This window comes from Argiope bruennichi, chromosome 6, assembly GCF_947563725.1.
Source record: "Argiope bruennichi chromosome 6, qqArgBrue1.1, whole genome shotgun sequence".
In the NCBI taxonomy this organism is placed as follows: domain Eukaryota; kingdom Metazoa; phylum Arthropoda; class Arachnida; order Araneae; family Araneidae; genus Argiope; species Argiope bruennichi.
In genome coordinates this window covers 14,378,216-14,405,189 of record NC_079156.1, presented here as the reverse complement: position 1 = coordinate 14,405,189, position 26,974 = coordinate 14,378,216, and the positions used below count along the sequence as shown (strand labels likewise).

General features: G+C 40.1%; 17 non-coding genes across 17 annotated transcripts; all 17 read right to left on the bottom strand.

Annotated features, from left to right (window-relative positions):
* Window positions 1-2,761: 2,761 nt before the first annotated feature.
* On the bottom strand, window positions 2,762-2,833 carry Trnad-guc (transfer RNA aspartic acid (anticodon GUC)). The gene has a single exon. It is a non-coding gene; the product is annotated as a tRNA-Asp (tRNA).
* A 7,764-nt stretch (window positions 2,834-10,597) lies between these two features.
* Trnad-guc (transfer RNA aspartic acid (anticodon GUC)) lies at window positions 10,598-10,669 on the bottom strand. Its single transcript has one exon. It is a non-coding gene; the product is annotated as a tRNA-Asp (tRNA).
* Window positions 10,670-13,343: 2,674 nt separating this feature from the next.
* Window positions 13,344-13,415, bottom strand: Trnad-guc (transfer RNA aspartic acid (anticodon GUC)). The gene has a single exon. It is a non-coding gene; the product is annotated as a tRNA-Asp (tRNA).
* Window positions 13,416-13,735: 320 nt separating this feature from the next.
* On the bottom strand, window positions 13,736-13,807 carry Trnad-guc (transfer RNA aspartic acid (anticodon GUC)). Its single transcript has one exon. It is a non-coding gene; the product is annotated as a tRNA-Asp (tRNA).
* A 711-nt stretch (window positions 13,808-14,518) lies between these two features.
* Window positions 14,519-14,590, bottom strand: Trnad-guc (transfer RNA aspartic acid (anticodon GUC)). Its single transcript has one exon. It is a non-coding gene; the product is annotated as a tRNA-Asp (tRNA).
* A 320-nt stretch (window positions 14,591-14,910) lies between these two features.
* Window positions 14,911-14,982, bottom strand: Trnad-guc (transfer RNA aspartic acid (anticodon GUC)). Its single transcript has one exon. It is a non-coding gene; the product is annotated as a tRNA-Asp (tRNA).
* Window positions 14,983-16,085: 1,103 nt separating this feature from the next.
* Trnad-guc (transfer RNA aspartic acid (anticodon GUC)) lies at window positions 16,086-16,157 on the bottom strand. Its single transcript has one exon. It is a non-coding gene; the product is annotated as a tRNA-Asp (tRNA).
* A 1,103-nt stretch (window positions 16,158-17,260) lies between these two features.
* On the bottom strand, window positions 17,261-17,332 carry Trnad-guc (transfer RNA aspartic acid (anticodon GUC)). The gene has a single exon. It is a non-coding gene; the product is annotated as a tRNA-Asp (tRNA).
* A 711-nt stretch (window positions 17,333-18,043) lies between these two features.
* On the bottom strand, window positions 18,044-18,115 carry Trnad-guc (transfer RNA aspartic acid (anticodon GUC)). Its single transcript has one exon. It is a non-coding gene; the product is annotated as a tRNA-Asp (tRNA).
* A 320-nt stretch (window positions 18,116-18,435) lies between these two features.
* Trnad-guc (transfer RNA aspartic acid (anticodon GUC)) lies at window positions 18,436-18,507 on the bottom strand. The gene has a single exon. It is a non-coding gene; the product is annotated as a tRNA-Asp (tRNA).
* Window positions 18,508-19,218: 711 nt separating this feature from the next.
* Window positions 19,219-19,290, bottom strand: Trnad-guc (transfer RNA aspartic acid (anticodon GUC)). Its single transcript has one exon. It is a non-coding gene; the product is annotated as a tRNA-Asp (tRNA).
* Window positions 19,291-19,610: 320 nt separating this feature from the next.
* Trnad-guc (transfer RNA aspartic acid (anticodon GUC)) lies at window positions 19,611-19,682 on the bottom strand. Its single transcript has one exon. It is a non-coding gene; the product is annotated as a tRNA-Asp (tRNA).
* Window positions 19,683-20,002: 320 nt separating this feature from the next.
* Trnad-guc (transfer RNA aspartic acid (anticodon GUC)) lies at window positions 20,003-20,074 on the bottom strand. Its single transcript has one exon. It is a non-coding gene; the product is annotated as a tRNA-Asp (tRNA).
* Window positions 20,075-20,394: 320 nt separating this feature from the next.
* On the bottom strand, window positions 20,395-20,466 carry Trnad-guc (transfer RNA aspartic acid (anticodon GUC)). Its single transcript has one exon. It is a non-coding gene; the product is annotated as a tRNA-Asp (tRNA).
* Window positions 20,467-21,178: 712 nt separating this feature from the next.
* On the bottom strand, window positions 21,179-21,250 carry Trnad-guc (transfer RNA aspartic acid (anticodon GUC)). Its single transcript has one exon. It is a non-coding gene; the product is annotated as a tRNA-Asp (tRNA).
* Window positions 21,251-22,746: 1,496 nt separating this feature from the next.
* On the bottom strand, window positions 22,747-22,818 carry Trnad-guc (transfer RNA aspartic acid (anticodon GUC)). The gene has a single exon. It is a non-coding gene; the product is annotated as a tRNA-Asp (tRNA).
* Window positions 22,819-23,530: 712 nt separating this feature from the next.
* Window positions 23,531-23,602, bottom strand: Trnad-guc (transfer RNA aspartic acid (anticodon GUC)). The gene has a single exon. It is a non-coding gene; the product is annotated as a tRNA-Asp (tRNA).
* Between the last annotated feature and the right edge of the window lie 3,372 nt (window positions 23,603-26,974).

The window sequence follows — 26,974 nt, the reverse complement described above, 5'->3', positions numbered from 1 at the left end:
GTCAAAATCTTCACTCCCCGGCGGGGAATCGAAGCAGGGTCTCCCGCGTGACAGGGGGGGGATACTCACCACTATACTACCGAGGACACATTAGATCCGCGAAAACAACGGAACATCAGTGCTACACTCATCATATTTTTCAAAACTATTTTCTAATAACGTGTTATCTCAATTTGAAGCACGCGCCTTCTATCACCTGTAATGAAAAGTAGAAATTTATTCGATAATGAGAAGGTAAAAGTAGTTTTGTATTATTCGTGTCCCTGCAGTGTAGTTCCTCTTTCCATAAAAATTAGTCTTTTATGCGGAGAAAAAAGTGAGCTAAGGGACTGATCTTAGGTGCAACTTCATTTCTCGGACTATCGTACTATACCTGAGTCAACAAAACAAATTGTCAAAATCTTCACTCCCCGGCGGGGAATCGAACCCCGGTCTCCAGCGTGACAGGCGGGGATACTCACCACTATACTACCGAGGACACATTAGATACACGAAAACACGGAAACATCAGTGCTACACTCATCATATTTTTCAAAACTATTTTCTAATAACGTGTTATCTCAATTTGAAGCACGCGACTTCTATCACCTGTAATGAAAAGTAGAAATTTATTCGATAATGAGAATATAAAAGTAGGTTTGTATTATTCGTGTCCCTGAAGTGTATCTCCTCTTTCCATAAAAATTAGCCTTTTATGCGGAGAAAAAAGTGAGCTAAGGGACTGATCTTAGGTGCAACTCGATTTTCGTTGACTATCGTACTATACCTGAGTCAACAAAACAAATTGTCAAAATGTTCACTCCCCGGCGGGGAATCGAAACCCCATCTCCCGGGTGACAGGCGGGGATACTCACCACTATACTACCGAGGACACATGAGAACCACGAAAGCACGGGAACATCAGTGCTACACTCATCATATTTTTCAAAACTATTTTCTAATAACGTGTTATCTCGATTTGAAGCACGGGACTTCTATCACCTGTAATGAAAAGTAGAAATTTTTTCGATAATGAGAATGTTAAATTAGGTTTGTATTATTCGTGTCCCTGAAGTGTCGTTTCTCTTTCCATAAAAATTAGTCTTCTTATGCGGAGAAAAAAGTGAGCTAAGGGACTGATCTTAGGTGCAACTTCATTTCTCGGACTATCGTATTACACTTGAGTCAACAAAACAAATCGTCAAAATCTTAACTCCCCGGAGGGGAATCGAACCCCGTTCTCCCGCGTGACAGGCGGGGATACTCACCACTATACTACCGAGGACACATTAGATCCGCGAAAACAACGGAACATCAGTGCTACACTCATCATATTTTTCAAAACTATTTTCTAATAACGCGTTATCTCAATTTGAAGCACGCGACTTCTATCACCTGTAATGAAAAGTAGAAATTTTTTCGATAATGAGAATGTAAAAGTAGGTTTGTATTATTCGTGTCCCTGAAGTGGAGCTCCTCTTTCCATAAAAATTATTCTTTTATGCGGAGAAAAAAGTGAGCTAAGGGACTGATCTTAGGTGCAACTTCATTTCTCGGACTATCGAACTATACCTGAGTCAACAAAACAAATTGTCAAAATCTTCACTCCCCGGCGGGGAATCGAACCCAGGTCTCCCGCGTGACAGGCGGGGATACTCACCACTATACTACCGAGGACACATTAGATCTGCGAAAACACGGGAACATCAATGCTACACTCATCATATTTTTCATAACTATTTTCTAATAACGTGTTATCTCAATTTGAAGAACGGGACTTCTATCACCTGTAATGAAAAGTAGAAATTTTTTCGATATTGAGAATGTAAAAGTAGGTTTGTATTATTCGTGTCCCTGAAGTGTAGCTCCTCTTTCCATAAAAATTATTCTTTTATGCGGAGAAAAAAGTGAGCTAAGGGACTGATCTTAGGTGCAACTTCATTTCTCGGACTATCGTACTATACCTGAGTCAACAAAACAAATCGTCAAAATCTTAACTCCCCGGAGGGGAATCGAACCCCGGTCTCCCGCTTGACAGGGGGGGGATACTCACCACTATACTAACGAGGACACATTAGATCCGCGAAAACAACGGAACATCAGTGCTACACTCATCATATTTTTCAAAACTATTTTCTAATAACGCGTTATCTCAATTTGAAGCACGCGACTTCTATCACCTGTAATGAAAAGTAGAAATTTTTTCGATAATGAGAATGTAAAAGTAGGTTTGTATTATTCGTGTCCCTGAAGTGTAGCTCCTCTTTCCATAAAAATTATTCTTTTATGCGGAGAAAAAAGTGAGCTAAGGGACTGATCTTATTTGCAACTTCATTTCTCGGACTATCGTACTATACCTGAGTCAACAATACAAATCGTCAAAATCTTCACTCCCCGGCGGGGAATCGAACCCCGGTCTCCCGCGTGACAGGCAGGGATACTTACCACTATACTACCGAGGACACATTAGATCCGCGAAAACACGGGAACATCAGTGCTACACTCATCATATTTTTCATAACTATTTTCTAATAACGTGTTATCTCAATTTGAAGCACGGGACTTCTATCACCTGTAATGAAAAGTAGAAATTTTTTCGATAATGAGAATGTAAAAGTAGGTTTGTATTATTCGTGTCCCTGAAGTGTAGTTTCTCTTTCCATAAAAATTAGCCTTTTATGCGGAGAAAAAAGTGAGCTAAGGGACTGATCTTAGGTGCAACTTCATTTCTCGGACTATCGTACTATACCTGAGTCAACAATACAAATTGTCAAAATCTTCACTCCCCGGCGGGGAATCGAACCCCGGTCTCCCGCGTGACAGGCGGGGATACTCACCACTATACTACCGAGGACACATTAGATCCGCGAAAACAACGGAACATCAGTGCTACACTCATCATATTTTTCAAAACTATTTTCTAATAACGTGTTATCTCAATTTGAAGCACGCGACTTCTATCACCTGTAATGAAAAGTAGAAATTTTTTCGATAATGAGAATGTAAAAGTAGGTTTGTATTATTCCTTTCCCTCAAGTGTAGTTTCTCTTTCCATAAAAATTAGTCTTTTATGCGGAGAAAAAAGTGAGCTAAGGGACTGATCTTAGGTGCAACTTCATTTCTCGGCCTATCGTACTATACCTGAGTCAACAAAACAAATTGTCAAAATGTTCACTCCCCGGCGGGGAATCGAAACCCCATCTCCCGGGTGACAGGCGGGGATACTCACCAATATATTACCGAGGGCACATTAGATCCGTGAAAACAAGGGAACATCAGTGCTACACTCATCATATTTTTCAAATCTATTTTCTAATAACGAGTTTTCTCAATTTGAAGCAAGCGACTTCTATCACCTGTAATGAAAAGCAGAAATTTATTCGATAATGAGAATGTAAAAGTAGGTTTGTATTATTCGTGTCCCTGAAGTGTCGTTTCTCTTTCCATAAAAATTAGTCTTCTTATGCGGAGAAAAAAGTGAGCTAAGTTACTGATCTTAGGTGCAACTTCATTTCTCGGACTATCGTATTACACTTGAGTCAACAAAACAAATCTTCAAAATCTTAACTCCCCGGAGGGGAATCGAACCCCGTTCTCCCGCGTGACAGGCGGGGATACTCACCACTATACTACCGAGGACACATTAGATCCGCGAAAACAAGGGAACATCAGTACTACACTCATCATATTTTTCAAAACTATTTTCTAATAACGTGTTATCTCAATTTGAAGCACGCGCCTTCTATCACCTGTAATGAAAAGTAGAAATTTTTTCGTTAATGAGAATGTAAAAGTAGGTTTGTATTATTCGTGTCCCTGAAGTGTAGTTCCTCTTTCCATAAAAATAAGTCTTTTATGCGGAGAAAAAAGTGAGATAAGGGACTGATCTTAGGTGCAACTTCATTTCTCGGACTATCGTACTATACCTGAGTCAACAAAACAAATTGTCAAAATCTTCACTCCCCGGCGGGGAATCGAAGCAGGGTCTCCCGCGTGACAGGGGGGGGATACTCACCACTATACTACCGAGGACACATTAGATCCGCGAAAACAACGGAACATCAGTGCTACACTCATCATATTTTTCAAAACTATTTTCTAATAACGTGTTATCTCAATTTGAAGCACGCGCCTTCTATCACCTGTAATGAAAAGTAGAAATTTATTCGATAATGAGAAGGTAAAAGTAGGTTTGTATTATTCGTGTCCCTGCAGTGTAGTTCCTCTTTCCATAAAAATTAGTCTTTTATGCGGAGAAAAAAGTGAGCTAAGGGACTGATCTTAGGTGCAACTTCATTTCTCGGACTATCGTATTACACTTGAGTCAACAAAACAAATCGTCAAAATCTTAACTCCCCGGAGGGGAATCGAACCCTGTTCTCCCGCGTGACAGGCGGGGATACTTACCACTATACTACCGAGGACACATTAGATCCGCGAAAACAACGGAACATCAGTGCTACACTCATCATATTTTTCAAAACTATTTTCTAATAACGCGTTATCTCAATTTGAAGCACGCGACTTCTATCACCTGTAATGAAAAGTAGAAATTTTTTCGATAATGAGAATGTAAAAGTAGGTTTGTATTATTCGTGTCCCTGAAGTGCAGCTCCTCTTTCCATAAAAATTATTCTTTTATGCGGAGAAAAAAGTGAGCTAAGGGACTGATCTTAGGTGCAACTTCATTTCTCGGACTATCGAACTATACCTGAGTCAACAAAACAAATTGTCAAAATCTTCACTCCCCGGCGGGGAATCGAACCCAGGTCTCCCGCGTGACAGGCGGGGATACTCACCACTATACTACCGAGGACACATTAGATCTGCGAAAACACGGGAACATCAATGCTACACTCATCATATTTTTCATAACTATTTTCTAATAACGTGTTATCTCAATTTGAAGAACGGGACTTCTATCACCTGTAATGAAAAGTAGAAATTTTTTCGATATTGAGAATGTAAAAGTAGGTTTGTATTATTCGTGTCCCTGAAGTGTAGCTCCTCTTTCCATAAAAATTATTCTTTTATGCGGAGAAAAAAGTGAGCTAAGGGACTGATCTTAGGTGCAACTTCATTTCTCGGACTATCGTACTATACCTGAGTCAACAAAACAAATCGTCAAAATCTTAACTCCCCGGAGGGGAATCGAACCCCGGTCTCCCGCTTGACAGGGGGGGGGGATACTCACCACTATACTAACGAGGACACATTAGATCCGCGAAAACAACGGAACATCAGTGCTACACTCATCATATTTTTCAAAACTATTTTCTAATAACGCGTTATCTCAATTTGAAGCACGCGACTTCTATCACCTGTAATGAAAAGTAGAAATTTTTTCGATAATGAGAATGTAAAAGTAGGTTTGTATTATTCGTGTCCCTGAAGTGTAGCTCCTCTTTGTATAAAAATTATTCTTTTATGCGGAGAAAAAAGTGAGCTAAGGGACTGATCTTAGGTGCAACTTCATTTCTCGGACTATCGTACTATACCTGAGTCAACAAAACAAATCGTCAAAATCTTAACTCCCCGGAGGGGAATCGAACCCCGGTCTCCCGCTTGACAGGGGGGGGGGGGATACTCACCACTATACTAACGAGGGCACATTAGATCCGCGAAAACAACGGAACATCAGTGAGTCGTACGGTGCCTTGTGGTCTGAGTATCGAACTGCCAGTCAAATGACGCAGGTTCGATCCCAGCAAAACAATTAAATTTGCTCTCATTTCTTTTTTCCCACACCCCTCCAGCCAATCGTTCCTGATTGGACACCGCCGCACCTACTCCCCTTCTCTCTTCTGCTTCACCGGGTTTCACCCGGCCATGCTTCATTTCTCTCTTGCAACTGGAGAGGACGGTCCTTCGGACCGCTCCGCTCGAAGTCAACAAGTCCACGGCAGTCATGTGAAGCCATGTCTACTTCTTCTACTTTCTAACCATCTACAGGAGATAGCTTCTGTTGGAAGCGGGCTCTCCTTCAACTTCTACCACTCGTCGGAACATCAGTGCTACACTCATCATATTTTTCAAAACTATTTTCTAATAACGCGTTATCTCAATTTGAAGCACGCGACTTCTATCACCTGTAATGAAAAGTAGAAATTTTTTCGATAATGAGAATGTAAAAGTAGGTTTGTATTATTCGTGTCCCTGAAGTGTAGCTCCTCTTTCCATAAAAATTATTCTTTTATGCGGAGAAAAAAGTGAGCTAAGGGACTGATCTTATTTGCAACTTCATTTCTCGGACTATCGTACTATACCTGAGTCAACAATACAAATCGTCAAAATCTTCACTCCCCGGCGGGGAATCGAACCCCGGTCTCCCGCGTGACAGGCAGGTATACTTACCACTATACTACCGAGGACACATTAGATCCGCGAAAACACGGGAACATCAGTGCTACACTCATCATATTTTTCATAACTATTTTCTAATAACGTGTTATCTCAATTTGAAGCACGGGACTTCTATCACCTGTAATGAAAAGTAGAAATTTTTTCGATAATGAGAATGTAAAAGTAGGTTTGTATTATTCGTGTCCCTGAAGTGTCGTTTCTCTTTCCATAAAAATTAGTCTTCTTATGCGGAGAAAAAAGTGAGCTAAGTTACTGATCTTAGGTGCAACTTCATTTCTCGGACTATCGTATTACACTTGAGTCAACAAAACAAATCGTCAAAATCTTAACTCCCCGGAGGGGAATCGAACCCCGTTCTCCCGCGTGACAGGCGGGGATACTCACCACTATACTACCGAGGACACATTAGATCCGCGAAAACAAGGGAACATCAGTACTACACTCATCATATTTTTCAAAACTATTTTCTAATAACGTGTTATCTCAATTTGAAGCACGCGCCTTCTATCACCTGTAATGAAAAGTAGAAATTTTTTCGATAATGAGAATGTAAAAGTAGGTTTGTATTATTCGTGTCCCTGAAGTGTAGTTCCTCTTTCCTTAAAAATTAGTCTTTTATGCGGAGAAAAAAGTGAGATAAGGGACTGATCTTAGGTGCAACTTCATTTCTCGGACTATCGTACTATACCTGAGTCAACAAAACAAATTGTCAAAATCTTCACTCCCCGGCGGGGAATCGAAGCAGGGTCTCCCGCGTGACAGGGGGGGGATACTCACCACTATACTACCGAGGACACATTAGATCCGCGAAAACAACGGAACATCAGTGCTACACTCATCATATTTTTCAAAACTATTTTCTAATAACGTGTTATCTCAATTTGAAGCACGCGCCTTCTATCACCTGTAATGAAAAGTAGAAATTTATTCGATAATGAGAAGGTAAAAGTAGGTTTGTATTATTCGTGTCCCTGCAGTGTAGTTATTCTTTCCATAAAAATTAGTCTTTTATGCGGAGAAAAAAGTGAGCTAAGGGACTGATCTTAGGTGCAACTTCATTTCTCGGACTATCGTACTATACCTGAGTCAACAAAACAAATTGTCAAAATCTTCACTCCCCGGCGGGGAATCGAACCCCGGTCTCCAGCGTGACAGGCGGGGATACTCACCACTATACTACCGAGGACACATTAGATACACGAAAACACGGAAACATCAGTGCTACACTCATCATATTTTTCAAAACTATTTTCTAATAACGTGTTATCTCAATTTGAAGCACGCGACTTCTATCACCTGTAATGAAAAGTAGAAATTTATTCGATAATGAGAATATAAAAGTAGGTTTGTATTATTCGTGTCCCTGAAGTGTATCTCCTCTTTCCATAAAAATTAGTCTTCTTATGCGGAGAAAAAAGTGAGCTAAGTTACTGATCTTAGGTGCAACTTCATTTCTCGGACTATCGTATTACACTTGAGTCAACAAAACAAATCGTCAAAATCTTAACTCCCCGGAGGGGAATCGAACCCCGTTCTCCCGCGTGACAGGCGGGGATACTCACCACTATACTACCGAGGACACATTAGATCCGCGAAAACAAGGGAACATCAGTACTACACTCATCATATTTTTCAAAACTATTTTCTAATAACGTGTTATCTCAATTTGAAGCACGCGCCTTCTATCACCTGTAATGAAAAGTAGAAATTTTTTCGATAATGAGAATGTAAAAGTAGGTTTGTATTATTCGTGTCCCTGAAGTGTAGTTCCTCTTTCCTTAAAAATTAGTCTTTTATGCGGAGAAAAAAGTGAGATAAGGGACTGATCTTAGGTGCAACTTCATTTCTCGGACTATCGTACTATACCTGAGTCAACAAAACAAATTGTCAAAATCTTCACTCCCCGGCGGGGAATCGAAGCAGGGTCTCCCGCGTGACAGGGGGGGGATACTCACCACTATACTACCGAGGACACATTAGATCCGCGAAAACAACGGAACATCAGTGCTACACTCATCATATTTTTCAAAACTATTTTCTAATAACGTGTTATCTCAATTTGAAGCACGCGCCTTCTATCACCTGTAATGAAAAGTAGAAATTTATTCGATAATGAGAAGGTAAAAGTAGGTTTGTATTATTCGTGTCCCTGCAGTGTAGTTCCTCTTTCCATAAAAATTAGTCTTTTATGCGGAGAAAAAAGTGAGCTAAGGGACTGATCTTAGGTGCAACTTCATTTCTCGGACTATCGTACTATACCTGAGTCAACAAAACAAATTGTCAAAATCTTCACTCCCCGGCGGGGAATCGAACCCCGGTCTCCAGCGTGACAGGCGGGGATACTCACCACTATACTACCGAGGACACATTAGATACACGAAAACACGGAAACATCAGTGCTACACTCATCATATTTTTCAAAACTATTTTCTAATAACGTGTTATCTCAATTTGAAGCACGCGACTTCTATCACCTGTAATGAAAAGTAGAAATTTATTCGATAATGAGAATATAAAAGTAGGTTTGTATTATTCGTGTCCCTGAAGTGTATCTCCTCTTTCCATAAAAATTAGCCTTTTATGCGGAGAAAAAAGTGAGCTAAGGGACTGATCTTAGGTGCAACTCGATTTTCGTTGACTATCGTACTATACCTGAGTCAACAAAACAAATTGTCAAAATGTTCACTCCCCGGCGGGGAATCGAAACCCCATCTCCCGGGTGACAGGCGGGGATACTCACCACTATACTACCGAGGACACATGAGAACCACGAAAGCACGGGAACATCAGTGCTACACTCATCATATTTTTCAAAACTATTTTCTAATAACGTGTTATCTCGATTTGAAGCACGGGACTTCTATCACCTGTAATGAAAAGTAGAAATTTTTTCGATAATGAGAATGTTAAATTAGGTTTGTATAATTCGTGTCCCTGAAGTGTCGTTTCTCTTTCCATAAAAATTAGTCTTCTTATGCGGAGAAAAAAGTGAGCTAAGGGACTGATCTTAGGTGCAACTTCATTTCTCGGACTATCGAACTATACCTGAGTCAACAAAACAAATTGTCAAAATCTTCACTCCCCGGCGGGGAATCGAACCCAGGTCTCCCGCGTGACAGGCGGGGATACTCACCACTATACTACCGAGGACACATTAGATCTGCGAAAACACGGGAACATCAATGCTACACTCATCATATTTTTCATAACTATTTTCTAATAACGTGTTATCTCAATTTGAAGAACGGGACTTCTATCACCTGTAATGAAAAGTAGAAATTTTTTCGATATTGAGAATGTAAAAGTAGGTTTGTATTATTCGTGTCCCTGAAGTGTAGCTCCTCTTTCCATAAAAATTAATCTTTTATGCGGAGAAAAAAGTGAGCTAAGGGACTGATCTTAGGTGCAACTTCATTTCTCGGACTATCGTACTATACCTGAGTCAACAAAACAAATCGTCAAAATCTTAACTCCCCGGAGGGGAATCGAACCCCGGTCTCCCGCTTGACAGGGGGGGGATACTCACCACTATACTAACGAGGACACATTAGATCCGCGAAAACAACGGAACATCAGTGCTACACTCATCATATTTTTCAAAACTATTTTCTAATAACGCGTTATCTCAATTTGAAGCACGCGACTTCTATCACCTGTAATGAAAAGTAGAAATTTTTTCGATAATGAGAATGTAAAAGTAGGTTTGTATTATTCGTGTCCCTGAAGTGTAGCTCCTCTTTCCATAAAAATTATTCTTTTATGCGGAGAAAAAAGTGAGCTAAGGGACTGATCTTATTTGCAACTTCATTTCTCGGACTATCGTACTATACCTGAGTCAACAATACAAATCGTCAAAATCTTCACTCCCCGGCGGGGAATCGAACCCCGGTCTCCCGCGTGACAGGCAGGGATACTTACCACTATACTACCGAGGACACATTAGATCCGCGAAAACACGGGAACATCAGTGCTACACTCATCATATTTTTCATAACTATTTTCTAATAACGTGTTATCTCAATTTGAAGCACGGGACTTCTATCACCTGTAATGAAAAGTAGAAATTTTTTCGATAATGAGAATGTAAAAGTAGGTTTGTATTATTCGTGTCCCTGAAGTGTAGTTTCTCTTTCCATAAAAATTAGCCTTTTATGCGGAGAAAAAAGTGAGCTAAGGGACTGATCTTAGGTGCAACTTCATTTCTCGGACTATCGTACTATACCTGAGTCAACAATACAAATTGTCAAAATCTCCACTCCCCGGCGGGGAATCGAACCCCGGTCTCCCGCGTGACAGGCGGGGATACTCACCACTATACTACCGAGGACACATTAGATCCGCGAAAACAACGGAACATCAGTGCTACACTCATCATATTTTTCAAAACTATTTTCTAATAACGTGTTATCTCAATTTGAAGCACGCGACTTCTATCACCTGTAATGAAAAGTAGAAATTTTTTCGATAATGAGAATGTAAAAGTAGGTTTGTATTATTCCTTTCCCTCAAGTGTAGTTTCTCTTTCCATAAAAATTAGTCTTTTATGCGGAGAAAAAAGTGAGCTAAGGGACTGATCTTAGGTGCAACTTCATTTCTCGGCCTATCGTACTATACCTGAGTCAACAAAACAAATTGTCAAAATGTTCACTCCCCGGCGGGGAATCGAAACCCCATCTCCCGGGTGACAGGCGGGGATACTCACCAATATATTACCGAGGGCACATTAGATCCGTGAAAACAAGGGAACATCAGTGCTACACTCATCATATTTTTCAAATCTATTTTCTAATAACGAGTTTTCTCAATTTGAAGCAAGCGACTTCTATCACCTGTAATGAAAAGTAGAAATTTATTCGATAATGAGAATGTAAAAGTAGGTTTGTATTATTCGTGTCCCTGAAGTGTCGTTTCTCTTTCCATAAAAATTAGTCTTCTTATGCGGAGAAAAAAGTGAGCTAAGTTACTGATCTTAGGTGCAACTTCATTTCTCGGACTATCGTATTACACTTGAGTCAACAAAACAAATCTTCAAAATCTTAACTCCCCGGAGGGGAATCGAACCCCGTTCTCCCGCGTGACAGGCGGGGATACTCACCACTATACTACCGAGGACACATTAGATCCGCGAAAACAAGGGAACATCAGTACTACACTCATCATATTTTTCAAAACTATTTTCTAATAACGTGTTATCTCAATTTGAAGCACGCGCCTTCTATCACCTGTAATGAAAAGTAGAAATTTTTTCGTTAATGAGAATGTAAAAGTAGGTTTGTATTATTCGTGTCCCTGAAGTGTAGTTCCTCTTTCCATAAAAATAAGTCTTTTATGCGGAGAAAAAAGTGAGATAAGGGACTGATCTTAGGTGCAACTTCATTTCTCGGACTATCGTACTATACCTGAGTCAACAAAACAAATTGTCAAAATCTTCACTCCCCTGCGGGGAATCGAAGCAGGGTCTCCCGCGTGACAGGGGGGGATACTCACCACTATACTACCGAGGACACATTAGATCCACGAAAACACGGAAGCATCAGTGCTACACTCATCATATTTTTCAAAACTATTTTCTAATAACGTGTTATCTCAATTTGAAGCACGCGACTTCTATCACCTGTAATGAAAAGTAGAAATTTATTCGATAATGAGAAGGTAAAAGTAGGTTTGTATTATTCGTGTCCCTGAAGTGTAGTTTCTCTTTCCATAAAAATTAGCCTTTTATGCGGAGAAAACAGTGAGCTAAGGGACTGATCTTAGGTGCAACTCGATTTCTCGGACTATCGTACTATACCTGAGTCAACAAAATAAATTGTCAAAATGTTCACTCCCCGGCGGGGAATCGAAACCCCATCTCCCGGTGACAGGCGGGGATACTCACCACTATACTACCGAGGACACATTAGATCCGCGAAAACACGGGAACATCAGTGCTACACTCATCATATTTTTCAAAACTATTTTCTAATAACGTGTTATCTCGATTTGAAGCACGGGACTTCTATCACCTGTAATGAAAAGTAGAAATTTTTTCGATAATGAGAATGTTAAATTAGGTTTGTATTATTCGTGTCCCTGAAGTGTATCTCCTCTTTCTATAAAAATTAGCCTTTTATGCGGAGAAAAAAGTGAGCTAAGGGACTGATCTTAGGTGCAACTCGATTTTCGTTGACTATCGTACTATACCTGAGTCAACAAAACAAATTGTCAAAATGTTCACTCCCCGGCGGGAAATCGAAACCCCATCTCCCGGGTGACAGGCGGGGATACTCACCACTATACTACCGAGGACACATGAGAACCACGAAAGCACGGGAACATCAGTGCTACACTCATCATATTTTTCAAAACTATTTTCTAATAACGTGTTATCTCGATTTGAAGCACGGGACTTCTATCACCTGTAATGAAAAGTAGAAATTTTTTCGATAATGAGAATGTTAAATTAGGTTTGTATTATTCGTGTCCCTGAAGTGTATCTCCTCTTTCCATAAAAATTAGCCTTTTATGCGGAGAAAAAAGTGAGCTAAGGGACTGATCTTAGGTGCAACTTCATTTCTCGGCCTATCGTACTATACCTGAGTCAACAAAACAAATTGTCAAAATGTTCACTCCCCGGCGGGGAATCGAAACCCCATCTCCCGGGTGTCAGGCGGGGATACTCACCAATATACTACCGAGGACACATTAGATCCGCGAAAACAAGGGAACATCAGTGGTACACTCATCATATTTTTCAAAACTATTTTCTAATAACGTGTTTTCTCAATTTGAAGCACGCGACTTCTATCACCTGTAATGAAAAGTAGAAATTTATTCGATAATGAGAATGTAAAAGTAGGTTTGTATTATTCGTGTCCCTGAAGTGTAGTTTCTCTTTCCATAAAAAATAGTCTTCTTATGCGGAGAAAAAAGTGAGCTAAGGGACTGATCTTAGGTGCAACTTCATTTCTCGGACTATCGTACTATACCTGAGTCAACAAAACAAATTGTCAAACTCTTCACTCCCCGGCGGGGAATCGAACCCCGGTCTCCCGCGTGACAGGCGGGGATACTCACCACTATACTACCGAGGACACATTAGATCCGCGAAAACACGGGAACATCAGTGCTACACTCATCATATTTTTCAAAACTATTTTCTAATAACGTGTTATCTCAATTTGAAGCACGCGACTTCTATCACCTGTAATGAAAAGTAGAAATTTATTCGATAATGAGAATGTAAAAGTAGGTTTGTATTATTCGTGTCCCTGAAGTGTAGTTTCTCTTTCCATAAAAATTAGCCTTTTATGCGGAGAAAAAAGTGAGCTAAGGGACTGATCTTAGGTGCAACTCCATTTCTCGGACTATCGTACTATACCTGAGTCAACAAAACAAATTGTCAAACTCTTCACTCCCCGGCGGGGAATCGAACCCCGGTCTCCCGCGTGACAGGCGGGGATACTCACCACTATACTACCGAGGACACATTAGATCCGCGAAAACACGGGAACATCAGTGCTACACTCATCATATTTTTCAAAACTATTTTCTAATAACGTGTTATCTCAATTTGAAGCACGCGACTTCTATCACCTGTAATGAAAAGTAGAAATTTATTCGATAATGAGAATGTAAAATTAGGTTTGTTTTATTCGTGTCCCTGAAGTGTAGTTTCTCTTTCCATAAAAATTAGCCTTTTATGCGGAGAAAAAGTGAGCTAAGGGACTGATCTTAGGTGCAACTCCATTTCTCGGACTATCGTACTATACCTGAGTCAACAAAACAAATTGTCAAAATCTTCACTCCCCGGCGTTGAATCGAACCCCGGTCTCCCGCGTGACAGGCGGGGATACTCACCACTATACTACCGAGGACACATTAGATCCGCGAAAACACGGGAACATCAGTGCTACACTCATCATATTTTTCAAAACTATTTTCTAATACCGTGTTTTCTCAATTTGAAGCACACGACTTCTATCACCTGTAATGAAAAGTAGAAATTTATTCTATAATGAGAATGTAAAAGTAGGTTTGTATTATTCGTGTCCCTGAAGTGTAGTTCCTCTTTCCATAAAAATTAGTCTTTTATGCTTAGAAAAAAGTGAGCTAAGGGACTGATCTTAGGTGCAACTTCATTTCTCGGACTATCGTACTATACCTGAGTCAACAAAACAAATTGTCAAACTCTTCACTCCCCGGCGGGGAATCGAACCCCGGTCTCCCGCGTGACAGGCGGGGATACTCACCACTATACTACCGAGGACACATTAGATCCGCGAAAACACGGGAACATCAGTGCTACACTCATCATATTTTTCAAAACTATTTTCTAATAACGTGTTATCTCAATTTGAAGCACGCGACTTCTATCACCTGTAATGAAAAGTAGAAATTTATTCGATAATGAGAATGTAAAAGTAGGTTTGTATTATTCGTGTCCCTGAAGTGTAGTTTCTCTTTCCATAAAAATTAGCCTTTTATGCGGAGAAAAAAGTGAGCTAAGGGACTGATCTTAGGTGCAACTCCATTTCTCGGACTATCGTACTATACCTGAGTCAACAAAACAAATTGTCAAACTCTTCACTCCCCGGCGGGGAATCGAACCCCGGTCTCCCGCGTGACAGGCGGGGATACTCACCACTATACTACCGAGGACACATTAGATCCGCGAAAACACGGGAACATCAGTGCTACACTCATCATATTTTTCAAAACTATTTTCTAATAACGTGTTATCTCAATTTGAAGCACGCGACTTCTATCACCTGTAATGAAAAGTAGAAATTTATTCGATAATGAGAATGTAAAATTAGGTTTGTTTTATTCGTGTCCCTGAAGTGTAGTTTCTCTTTCCATAAAAATTAGCCTTTTATGCGGAGAAAAAGTGAGCTAAGGGACTGATCTTAGGTGCAACTCCATTTCTCGGACTATCGTACTATACCTGAGTCAACAAAACAAATTGTCAAAATCTTCACTCCCCGGCGTTGAATCGAACCCCGGTCTCCCGCGTGACAGGCGGGGATACTCACCACTATACTACCGAGGACACATTAGATCCGCGAAAACACGGGAACATCAGTGCTACACTCATCATATTTTTCAAAACTATTTTCTAATAACGTGTTTTCTCAATTTGAAGCACACGACTTCTATCACCTGTAATGAAAAGTAGAAATTTATTCTATAATGAGAATGTAAAAGTAGGTTTGTATTATTCGTGTCCCTGAAGTGTAGTTCCTCTTTCCATAAAAATTAGTCTTTTATGCTTAGAAAAAAGTGAGCTAAGGGACTGATCTTAGGTGCAACTTCATTTCTCGGACTATCGTACTATACCTGAGTCAACAAAACAAATTGTCAAACTCTTCACTCCCCGGCGGGGAATCGAACCCCGGTCTCCCGCGTGACAGGCGGGGATTCTCACCACTATACTACCGAGGACACATTAGATCCGCGAAAACACGGGAACATCAGTGCTACACTCATCATATTTTTCAAAACTATTTTCTAATAACGTGTTATCTCAATTTGAAGCACGCAACTTCTATCACCTGTAATGAAAAGTAGAAATTTATTCGATAATGAGAATGTAAAAGTAGGTTTGTATTATTCGTGTCCCTGAAGTGTAGTTTCTCTTTCCATAAAAATTAGCCTTTTATGCGGAGAAAAAAGTGAGCTAAGGGACTGATCTTAGGTGCAACTCCATTTCTCGGACTATCGTACTATACCTGAGTCAACAAAACAAATTGTCAAACTCTTCACTCCCCGGCGGGGAATCGAACCCCGGTCTCCCGCGTGACAGGCGGGGATACTCACCACTATACTACCGAGGACACATTAGATCCGCGAAAACACGGGAACATCAGTGCTACACTCATCATATTTTTCAAAACTATTTTCTAATAACGTGTTATCTCAATTTGAAGCACGCGACTTCTATCACCTGTAATGAAAAGTAGAAATTTATTCGATAATGAGAATGTAAAATTAGGTTTGTTTTATTCGTGTCCCTGAAGTGTAGTTTCTCTTTCCATAAAAATTAGCCTTTTATGCGGAGAAAAAGTGAGCTAAGGGACTGATCTTAGGTGCAACTCCATTTCTCGGACTATCGTACTATACCTGAGTCAACAAAACAAATTGTCAAAATCTTCACTCCCCGGCGTTGAATCGAACCCCGGTCTCCCGCGTGACAGGCGGGGATACTCACCACTATACTACCGAGGACACATTAGATCCGCGAAAACACGGGAACATCAGTGCTACACTCATCATATTTTTCAAAACTATTTTCTAATAACGTGTTTTCTCAATTTGAAGCACACGACTTCTATCACCTGTAATGAAAAGTAGAAATTTATTCTATAATGAGAATGTAAAAGTAGGTTTGTATTATTCGTGTCCCTGAAGTGTAGTTCCTCTTTCCATAAAAATTAGTCTTTTATGCTTAGAAAAAAGTGAGCTAAGGGACTGATCTTAGGTGCAACTTCATTTCTCGGACTATCGTACTATACCTGAGTCAACAAAACAAATTGTCAAACTCTTCACTCCCCGGCGGGGAATCGAACTCCGGTCTCCCGCGTGACAGGCGGGGATTCTCACCACTATACTACCGAGGACACATTAGATCCGCGAAAACACGGGAACATCAGTGCTACACTCATCATATTTTTCAAAACTATTTTCTAATAACGTGTTATCTCAATTTGAAGCACGCGACTTCTATCACCTGTAATGAAAAGTAGAAATTTATTCGATAATGAGAATGTAAAAGTAGGTCTGTATTATTCGTGTCCCTGAAGTGTAGTTTCTCTTTCCATAAAAATTAGCCTTTTATGCGGAGAAAAAAGTGAGCTAAGGGACTGATCTTAGGTGCAACTCCATTTCTCGGACTATCGTACTATACCTGAGTCAACAAAACAAATTGTCAAACTCTTCACTCCCCGGCGGGGAATCGAACCCCGGTCTCCCGCGTGACAGGCGGGGATACTCACCACTATACTACCGAGGACACATTAGATCCGCGAAAACACGGGAACATCAGTGCTACACTCATCATATTTTTCAAAACTATTTTCTAATAACGTGTTATCTCAATTTGAAGCACGCGACTTCTATCACCTGTAATGAAAAGTAGAAATTTATTCGATAATGAGAATGTAAAATTAGGTTTGTTTTATTCGTGTCCCTGAAGTGTAGTTTCTCTTTCCATAAAAATTAGCCTTTTATGCGGAGAAAAAGTGAGCTAAGGGACTGATCTTAGGTGCAACTCCATTTCTCGGACTATCGTACTATACCTGAGTCAACAAAACAAATTGTCAAAATCTTCACTCCCCGGCGTTGAATCGAACCCCGGTCTCCCGCGTGACACGCGGGGATACTCACCACTATACTACCGAGGACACATTAGATCCGCGAAAACACGGGAACATCAGTGCTACACTCATCATATTTTTCAAAACTATTTTCTAATAACGTGTTTTCTCAATTTGAAGCACACGACTTCTATCACCTGTAATGAAAAGTAGAAATTTATTCTATAATGAGAATGTAAAAGTAGGTTTGTATTATTCGTGTCCCTGAAGTGTAGTTCCTCTTTCCATAAAAATTAGTCTTTTATGCTTAGAAAAAAGTGAGCTAAGGGACTGATCTTAGGTGCAACTTCATTTCTCGGACTATCGTACTATACCTGAGTCAACAAAACAAATTGTCAAACTCTTCACTCCCCGGCGGGGAATCGAACCCCGGTCTCCCGCGTGACAGGCGGGGATACTCACCACTATACTACCGAGGACACATTAGATCCGCGAAAACACGGGAACATCAGTGCTACACTCATCATATTTTTCAAAACTATTTTCTAATAACGTGTTATCTCAATTTGAAGCACGCGACTTCTATCACCTGTAATGAAAAGTAGAAATTTATTCGATAATGAGAATGTAAAAGTAGGTTTGTATTATTCGTGTCCCTGAAGTGTAGTTTCTCTTTCCATAAAAATTAGCCTTTTATGCGGAGAAAAAAGTGAGCTAAGGGACTGATCTTAGGTGCAACTCCATTTCTCGGACTATCGTACTATACCTGAGTCAACAAAACAAATTGTCAAACTCTTCACTCCCCGGCGGGGAATCGAACCCCGGTCTCCCGCGTGACAGGCGGGGATACTCACCACTATACTACCGAGGACACATTAGATCCGCGAAAACACGGGAACATCAGTGCTACACTCATCATATTTTTCAAAACTATTTTCTAATAACGTGTTATCTCAATTTGAAGCACGCGACTTCTATCACCTGTAATGAAAAGTAGAAATTTATTCGATAATGAGAATGTAAAATTAGGTTTGTTTTATTCGTGTCCCTGAAGTGTAGTTTCTCTTTCCATAAAAATTAGCCTTTTATGCGGAGAAAAAGTGAGCTAAGGGACTGATCTTAGGTGCAACTTCATTTCTCGGACTATCGTACTATACCTGAGTCAACAAAACAAATTGTCAAAATCTTCACTCCCCGGCGTTGAATCGAACCCCGGTCTCCCGCGTGACAGGCGGGGATACTCACCACTATATTACCGAGGACACATTAGATCCGCGAAAACACGGGAACATCAGTGCTACACTCATCATATTTTTCAAAACTATTTTCTAATAACGTGTTTTCTCAATTTGAAGCACACGACTTCTATCACCTGTAATGAAAAGTAGAAATTTATTCTATAATGAGAATGTAAAAGTAGGTTTGTATTATTCGTGTCCCTGAAGTGTAGTTCCTCTTTCCATAAAAATTAATCTTTTATGCTTAGAAAAAAGTGAGCTAAGGGACTGATCTTAGGTGCAACTTCATTTCTCGGACTATCGTACTATACCTGAGTCAACAAAACAAATTGTCAAACTCTTCACTCCCCGGCGGGGAATCGAACCCCGGTCTCCCGCGTGACAGGCGGGGATACTCACCACTATACTACCGAGGACACATTAGATCCGCGAAATCACGGGAACATCAGTGCTACACTCATCATATTTTTCAAAACTATTTTCTAATAACGTGTTATTTCAATTTGAAGCACGCGACTTCTATCACCTGTAATGAAAAGTAGAAATTTATTCGATAATGAGAATGTAAAAGTAGGTTTGTATTATTCGTGTCCCTGAAGTGTAGTTTCTCTTTCCATAAAAATTAGCCTTTTATGCGGAGAAAAAAGTGAGCTAAGGGACTGATCTTAGGTGCAACTCCATTTCTCGGACTATCGTACTATACCTGAGTCAACAAAACAAATTGTCAAACTCTTCACTCCCCGGCGGGGAATCGAACCCCGGTCTCCCGCGTGACAGGCGGGGATACTCACCACTATACTACCGAGGACACATTAGATCCGCGAAAACACGGGAACATCGGTGCTACACTCATCATATTTTTCAAAACTATTTTCTAATAACGTGTTTTCTCAATTTGAAGCACACGACTTCTATCACCTGTAATGAAAAGTAGAAATTTATTCTATAATGAGAATGTAAAAGTAGGTTTGTATTATTCGTGTCCCTGAAGTGTAGTTTCTCTTTCCATAAAAATTAGTCTTTTATGCGGAGAAAAAAGTGAGCTAAGGGACTGATCTTAGGTGCAACTTCATTTCTCGGACTATCGTACTATACCTGAGTCAACAAAACAAATTGTCAAAATGTTCACTCCCCGGCGGGGAATCGAACCCCGGTCTCCCGCGTGACAGGCGGGGATACTCACCACTATACTACCGAGGACACATTAGATCCGCGAAAACACGGGAACATCAGTGCTACACTCATCATATTTTTCAAAACTATTTTCTAATAACGTGTTATCTCAATTTCAAGCACGCGACTTCTATCACCTGTAATGAAAAGTAGAAATTTATTCGATAATGAGAATGTAAAATTAGGTTTGTATTATTCGTGTCCCTGAAGTGTAGTTTCTCTTTCCATGAAAATTAGTCTTTTATGCGGAGAAAAAAGTGAGCTAAGGGACTGATCTTAGGTGCAACTTCATTTCTCGGACTATCGTACTATACCTGAGTCAACAAAACAAATTGTCAAAATCTTCACTCCCCGGCGGGGAATCGAACCCCGGTCTCCCGCGTGACAGGCGGGGATACTCACCACTATACTACCGAGGACACATTAGATCCGCGAAAACACGGGAACATCAGTGCTACACTCATCATATTTTTCAAAACTATTTTCTAATAACGTGTTTTCTCAATTTGAAGCACACGACTTCTATCACCTGTAATGAAAAGTAGAAATTTATTCTATAATGAGAATGTAAAAGTAGGTTTGTATTATTCGTGTCCCTGAAGTGTAGTTTCTCTTTCCATAAAAATTAGTCTTTTATGCGGAGAAAAAAGTGAGCTAAGGGACTGATCTTAGGTGCAACTTCATTTCTCGGACTATCGTACTATAACTGAGTCAACAAAACAAATTGTCAAAATGTTCACTCCCCGGCGGGGAATCGAACCCCGGTCTCTCGCGTGACAGGCGGGGATACTCACCACTATACTACCGAGGACACATTAGATCCGCGAAAACACGGGAACATCAGTGCTACACTCATCATATTTTTCAAAACTATTTTCTAATAACGTGTTATCCCAATTTCAAGCACGCGACTTCTATCACCTGTAATGAAAAGTAGAAATTTATTCGATAATGAGAATGTAAAATTAGGTTTGTATTATTCGTGTCCCTGAAGTGTAGTTTCTCTTTCCATGAAAATTAGTCTTTTATGCGGAGAAAAAAGTGAGCTAAGGGACTGATCTTAGGTGCAACTTCATTTCTCGGACTATCGTACTATACCTGAGTCAACAAAACAAATTGTCAAAATCTTCACTCCCCGGCGGGGAATCGAACCCCGGTCTCCCGCGTGACAGGCGGGGATACTCACCACTATACTACCGAGGACACATTAGATCCGCGAAAACACGGGAACATCAGTGCTACACTCATCATATTTTTCAAAACTATTTTCTAATAACGTGTTTTCTCAATTTGAAGCACACGACTTCTATCACCTGTAATGAAAAGTAGAAATTTATTCTATAATGAGAATGTAAAAGTAGGTTTGTATTATTCGTGTCCCTGAAGTGTAGTTTCTCTTTCCATAAAAATTAGTCTTTTATGCGGAGAAAAAAGTGAGCTAAGGGACTGATCTTAGGTGCAACTTCATTTCTCGGACTATCGTACTATAACTGAGTCAACAAAACAAATTGTCAAAATGTTCACTCCCCGGCGGGGAATCGAACCCCGGTCTCTCGCGTGACAGGCGGGGATACTCACCACTATACTACCGAGGACACATTAGATCCGCGAAAACACGGGAACATCAGTGCTACACTCATCATATTTTTCAAAACTATTTTCTAATAACGTGTTATCTCAATTTCAAGCACGCGACTTCTATCACCTGTAATGAAAAGTAGAAATTTATTCGATAATGAGAATGTAAAATTAGGTTTGTATTATTCGTGTCCCTGAAGTGTAGTTTCTCTTTCCATGAAAATTAGTCTTTTATGCGGAGAAAAAAGTGAGCTAAGGGACTGATCTTAGGTGCAACTTCATTTCTCGGACTATCGTACTATACCTGAGTCAACAAAACAAATTGTCAAAATCTTCACTCCCCGGCGGGGAATCGAACCCCGGTCTCTCGCGTGACAGGCGGGGATACTCACCACTATACTACCGAGGACACATTAGATCCGCGAAAACACGGTAACATCAGTGCTACACTCATCATATTTTTCAAAACTATTTTCTAATAACGTGTTTTCTCAATTTGAAGCACACGACTTCTATCACCTGTAATGAAAAGTAGAAATTTATTCTATAATGAGAATGTAAAAGTAGGTTTGTATTATTCGTGTCCCTGAAGTGTAGTTTCTCTTTCCATAAAAATTAGTCTTTTATGCGGAGAAAAAAGTGAGCTAAGGGACTGATCTTAGGTGCAACTTCATTTCTCGGACTATCGTACTATAACTGAGTCAACAAAACAAATTGTCAAAATGTTCACTCCCCGGCGGGGAATCGAACCCCGGTCTCTCGCGTGACAGGCGGGGATACTCACCACTATACTACCGAGGACACATTAGATCCGCGAAAACACGGGAACATCAGTGCTACACTCATCATATTTTTCAAAACTATTTTCTAATAACGTGTTATCTCAATTTCAAGCACGCGACTTCTATCACCTGTAATGAAAAGTAGAAATTTATTCGATAATGAGAATGTAAAATTAGGTTTGTATTATTCGTGTCCCTGAAGTGTAGTTTCTCTTTCCATGAAAATTAGTCTTTTATGCGGAGAAAAAAGTGAGCTAAGGGACTGATCTTAGGTGCAACTCCATTTCTCGGACTATCGTACTATACCTGAGTCAACAAAACAAATTGTCAAAATCTTCACTCCCCGGCGGGGAATCGAACCCCGGTCTCCCGCGTGACAGGCGGGGATACTCACCACTATACTACCGAGGACACATTAGATCCGCGAAAACACGGGAACATCAGTGCTACACTCATCATATTTTTCAAAACTATTTTCTAATAACGTGTTTTCTCAATTTGAAGCACACGACTTCTATCACCTGTAATGAAAAGTAGAAATTTATTCTATAATGAGAATGTAAAAGTAGGTTTGTATTATTCGTGTCCCTGAAGTGTAGTTTCTCTTTCCATAAAAATTAGTCTTTTATGCGGAGAAAAAAGTGAGCTAAGGGACTGATCTTAGGTGCAACTTCATTTCTCGGACTATCGTACTATACCTGAGTCAACAAAACAAATTGTCAAACTCTTCACTCCCCGGCGGGGAATCGAACCCCGGTCTCTCGCGTGACAGGCGGGGATACTCACCACTATACTACCGAGGACACATTAGATCCGCGAAAACACGGTAACATCAGTGCTACACTCATCATATTTTTCAAAACTATTTTCTAATAACGTGTTTTCTCAATTTGAAGCACACGACTTCTATCACCTGTAATGAAAAGTAGAAATTTATTCGATAATGAGAATGTAAAAGTAGGTTTGTATTATTCGTGTCCCTGAAGTGTAGTTCCTCTTTCCATAAAAATTAGTCTTTTATGCGGAGAAAAAAGTGAGCTAAGGGACTGATCTTAGGTGCAACTTCATTTCTCGGACTATCGTACTATACCTGAGTCAACAAAACAAATTGTCAAACTCTTCACTCCCCGGCGGGGAATCGAACCCCGGTCTCCCGCGTGACAGGCGGGGATACTCACCACTATACTACCGAGGACACATTAGATCCGCGAAAACACGGGAACATCAGTGCTACACTCATCATATTTTTCAAAACTATTTTCTAATAACGTGTTATCTCAATTTGAAGCACGCGACTTCTATCACCTGTAATGAAAAGTAGAAATTTATTCGATAATGAGAATGTAAAATTAGGTTTGTATTATTCGTGTCTCTGAAGTGTAGCTCCTCTTTCCATAAAAATTAGTCTTTTATGCGGAGAAAAAAGTGAGCTAAGGGACTGATCTTAGGTGCAACTTCATTTCTCGGACTATCGTACTATACCTGAGTCAACAAAACCAATTGTTAAAATAGTCACTCCCCTGTGGGGAATCGAACCCCGGTCTCCCGCGTAACAGGAGGGGATATTCACCACTATACTACCGAGGACATATTAGATCCGGGAAAACAAGGGAACATCAGAGCTTCACTCATCATATTTTTCAAAACTATTTTCTAATAACATATTTTCTCAATTTGAAGCACGCGACTTCTATCACCTGTAATGAAAAGTAGAAATTTATTCGATAATGAGAATGTAAAAGTAGGTTTGTATTATTCGTGTCCCTGAAGTGTAGTTTCTCTTTCCATGAAAATTAGTCTTTTATGCGGAGAAAAAAGTGAGCTAAGGGACTGATCTTAGGTGCAACTTCATTTCTCGGACTATCGTATTACACCTGAGTCAACAAAAAATTCTCAAAATCTTCACTCCCCAGCGGGGAATCGAACCCCGGTCTCCCGCGTGACAGGCGGTGATACTCACCACTATACTGCCGAGGACACATTAGATCCGCGAAAACACGGGAACATCAGTCCTACACTCATCATATTTTTCAAATCTATTTTCTAATAACGTGTTTTCTCAATTTGAAGCACGCGACTTCTATCACCTGTAATGAAAAGTAGAAATTTATTCGATAATGAGAATGAAAAAGTAGGTTTGTATTATTCGTGTCCCTGAAGTGTAGTTTCTCTTTCCATAAAAATTAGTCTTTTATGCGGAGAAAAAAGTGAGCTAAGGGACTGATCTTAGGTGCAACTTCATTTCTCGGACTATCGTACTATACCTGAGTCAACAAAACAAATTGTCAAAATGTTCACTCCCCGGTGGGGAATCGAACCCCGGTCTCTCGCGTGACAGGCGGGGATACTCACCACTATACTACCGAGGACACATTAGATCCGCGAAAACACGGGAACATCAGTGCTACACTCATCATATTTTTCAAAACTATTTTCTAATAACGTGTTATCTCAATTTCAAGCACGCGACTTCTATCACCTGTAATGAAAAGTAGAAATTTATTCGATAATGAGAATGTAAAAGTAGGTTTGTATTATTCGTGTCCCTGAAGTGTAGTTTCTCTTTCCATAAAAATTAGTCTTTTATGCGGAGAAAAAAGTGAGCTAAGGGACTGATCTTAGGTGCAACTTCATTTCTCGGACTATCGTACTATACCTGAGTCAACAAAACAAATTGTCAAACTCTTCACTCCACGGCGGGGAATCGAACCCCGGTCTCCCGCGAGACAGGCGGGGATACTCACCACTATACTACCGAGGACACATTAGATCCGCGAAAACACGGGAACATCAGTGCTACACTCATCATATTTTTCAAAACTATTTTCTAATAACGTGTTATCTCAATTTCAAGCACGCGACTTCTATCACCTGTAATGATAAGTAGAAATTTATTCGATAATGAGAATGTAAAATTAGGTTTGTATTATTCGTGTCCCTGAAGTGTAGTTTCTCTTTCCATAAAAATTAGTCTTTTATGCGGAGAAAAAAGTGAGCTAAGGGACTGATCTTAGGTGCAACTTCATTTCTCGGACTATCGTACTATACCTGAGTCAACAAAACAAATTGTCAAAATGTTTACTCCCCGGCGGGGAATCGAACCCCGGTCTCTCGCGTGACAGGCGGGGATACTCACCACTATACTACCGAGGACACATTAGATCCGCGAAAACACGGGAACATCAGTGCTACACTCATCATATTTTTCAAAACTATTTTCTAATAACGTGTTATCTCAATTTCAAGCACGCGACTTCTATCACCTGTAATGAAAAGTAGAAATTTATTCGATAATGAGAATGTAAAAGTAGGTTTGTATTATTCGTGTCCCTGAAGTGTAGTTTCTCTTTCCATAAAAATTAGTCTTTTATGCGGAGAAAAAAGTGAGCTAAGGGACTGATCTTAGGTGCAACTTCATTTCTCGGACTATCGTACTATACCTGAGTCAACAAAACAAATTGTCAAACTCTTCACTCCACGGCGGGGAATCGAACCCCGGTCTCCCGCGAGACAGGCGGGGATACTCACCACTATACTACCGAGGACACATTAGATCCGCGAAAACACGGGAACATCAGTGCTACACTCATCATATTTTTCAAAACTATTTTCTAATAACGTGTTATCTCAATTTCAAGCACGCGACTTCTATCACCTGTAATGATAAGTAGAAATTTATTCGATAATGAGAATGTAAAATTAGGTTTGTATTATTCGTGTCCCTGAAGTGTAGTTTCTCTTTCCATAAAAATTAGTCTTTTATGCGGAGAAAAAAGTGAGCTAAGGGACTGATCTTAGGTGCAACTTCATTTCTCGGACTATCGTACTATACCTGAGTCAACAAAACAAATTGTCAAAATGTTTACTCCCCGGCGGGGAATCGAACCCCGGTCTCTCGCGTGACAGGCGGGGATACTCACCACTATACTACCGAGGACACATTAGATCCGCGAAAACACGGGAACATCAGTGCTACACTCATCATATTTTTCAAAACTATTTTCTAATAACGTGTTATCTCAATTTCAAGCACGCGACTTCTATCACCTGTAATGAAAAGTAGAAATTTATTCGATAATGAGAATGTAAAATTAGGTTTGTATTATTCGTGTCCATGAAGTGTAGTTTCTCTTTCCATAAAAATTAGTCTTTTATGCGGAGAAAAAAGTGAGCTAAGGGACTGATCTTAGGTGCAACTTCATTTCTCGGACTTTCGTACTATACCTGAGTCAACAAAAAAATTTTCAAAATCGTCACTCCCCGGCGGGGAATCGAACCCCGGTCTCCCGCGTGACAGGCGGTGATACTCACCACTATACTGCCGAGGACACATTAGATCCGCGAAAACACGGGAACATCAGTCCTACACTCATCATATTTTTCAAATCTATTTTCTAATAACGTGTTTTCTCAATTTGAAGCACGCGACTTCTATCACCTGTAATGAAAAGTAGAAATTTATTCGATAATGAGAATGAAAAAGTAGGTTTGTATTATTCGTGTCCCTGAAGTGTAGTTTCTCTTTCCATAAAAATTAGTCTTTTATGCGGAGAAAAAAGTGAGCTAA